The 1,824-nt window shown below is 47.3% G+C and overlaps 1 non-coding gene across 1 annotated transcript; it reads left to right on the top strand.

Annotated features, from left to right (window-relative positions):
* The first annotated feature begins 1,458 nt into the window (after positions 1 to 1,458).
* Positions 1,459 to 1,532, top strand: TRNAN-GUU (transfer RNA asparagine (anticodon GUU)). The gene has a single exon. It is a non-coding gene; the product is annotated as a tRNA-Asn (tRNA).
* Positions 1,533 to 1,824: the final 292 nt, after the last annotated feature.

Genomic DNA, 1,824 nt, shown 5'->3' with positions numbered 1-1,824 from the left:
TTGGAAACTTAGAGGCCATTATTAACACTTCACTAAAAAGCTCAAGGTCCAGCACTGAGTGAGTTTGGCTCTGCAACTTTCTGGACTCCTCCCTATGTTCCCTATGACAACGTTTAAAGTTTTCTACTCATGAGGACATTTTAGCTCCCAGGTCCATACAGCCCAGCGACCCTCCAAATTCAGCTCAGGACGAAACCTGGATCTCTACCTTTGCCTCATACCAGGGATCTTGGCAGGACACCAGGATGTGCAGGCCAGACAGCAGCCAAGTACCACCCCATTTAGCTGCTGAGGGAAGCAGCTGGAGGAACAAAACCCCAGTGTGCACTATGGGACAGACCTTCCCCACAGCTTTGAGGCCCATGGCAAATGTTCCCTCACAGTACTGCTTAAAACAGCAGAGGAAAGGAAGCAGCTCACTGTCAAAATCCACACTAGGAGAAGCCACCTGCTGCTGCTACTGGAAGTAAATTTTTCTCCACTTACTAGTTCTTATCTCTCCAAAAGAAAATTGCTCCAGCTCCTTCTAAAGTTCACACATCTTCTACACTTGCACAGCTCAATGACAAGAGCACTTAACCAAAAATGCTGTCAGCAGCACTTCAAAGCACAGCCTTGCAGAGATTAAGTTTCCTAACTTTTAAAAGCAATTTCAAACCAACATTTTGTTCATCCTTCACCAAATGAACAACAACAACAACAAGAAGCTAGGATATTAAAACAGTTTCCTTCTGTCAGGAAACTAGATATCAATCAAGCACAGATTCACTAGCTGAACAGAACTCAGCCCCTGTCATGTATCTCAGTATTTTATATCCTTTGGTTTCCATCAATACACAAGGGCACACAGATCAGAAGGCTCCATCTTTTCCTGGCTGATTAATAACAGTAAAAAATTCATATGCCCTCTACACACTGAAGTTATCAGTGCTTTGTTTGAGGTATGAAACTTACAATAAAAATGCAAGTTTCACTATGAAATCTTCCCTGTTTAAGACCTGTCCAACAGCTCTCTCACCTCTAATCCCCAGTTCCCAGATGCACTAAGAATTCTGTAGTCAGGATCTTGGATGTCTCTCAATCCATATTTTGAAGCATACCTCTGTTTTGCTTTAATTGCATTAACATGCACATGGGTACTGCAGGGCCTTTCTGTACCTTTGGCTAGAGAAACAGTGCTGTTAACCCACCTCAGAACCACTAGCAGACAGCCTAGCACATGACCCCAAGCCCTCCTGTCCCTTGAGAGGTAAGCGGTGAGGCACAGCTACTTCAAACCAAAAGAATCTCCCCCCAGGAGTAACAGCATTTCTTCCCCCTGTATTCTGACGCATCAGGTTTGTTGCAGCTGTGTGCCTGCAGTACCAGTCTCTCGCTGTTCAGCATGTACAGACACCAGCACCAGCAGTTACCACACGGAGTCAGGAATTCAGCTCCTCTGAAAGGTGTTCTGTATCAGTCTCTGTGGCGCAATCGGAGAGCGCGTTCGGCTGTTAACTGAAAGGCTGGTGGTTCGAGCCCACCCAGGGACGGATGAACTCCCTTTTAAGGACCACCAACCAACTCATAAAGCCCAAGGAGGGGAAGTGCCAAGTCCTATCCCTGGGAAGGAATGATGACAGGCACCAGTAGATGCTGGGGCCACCCCACTTGGCAGAAATGGACCTGGGGGTTCTGGCGGACACTGAGGGAACACAAGCCAGTAAAGTGTCCTTGTGAGAGGGCAGACTGACAGCAGGGTAAGGGCACCAATCTTTAGTCTCTGCTCAGCACTGGAGAGGCCACAGCTTGAGTGCTGCGTCCAGTTCAGGGCTCCCCAGTACA

Source organism: Pseudopipra pipra, chromosome 1 (genome assembly GCF_036250125.1).
Source record: "Pseudopipra pipra isolate bDixPip1 chromosome 1, bDixPip1.hap1, whole genome shotgun sequence".
NCBI classification, from domain to species: Eukaryota; Metazoa; Chordata; class Aves; order Passeriformes; family Pipridae; genus Pseudopipra; species Pseudopipra pipra.
Note: the sequence above shows the minus strand (reverse complement) of the source record. Positions and strands in the feature narration are given on the sequence as shown.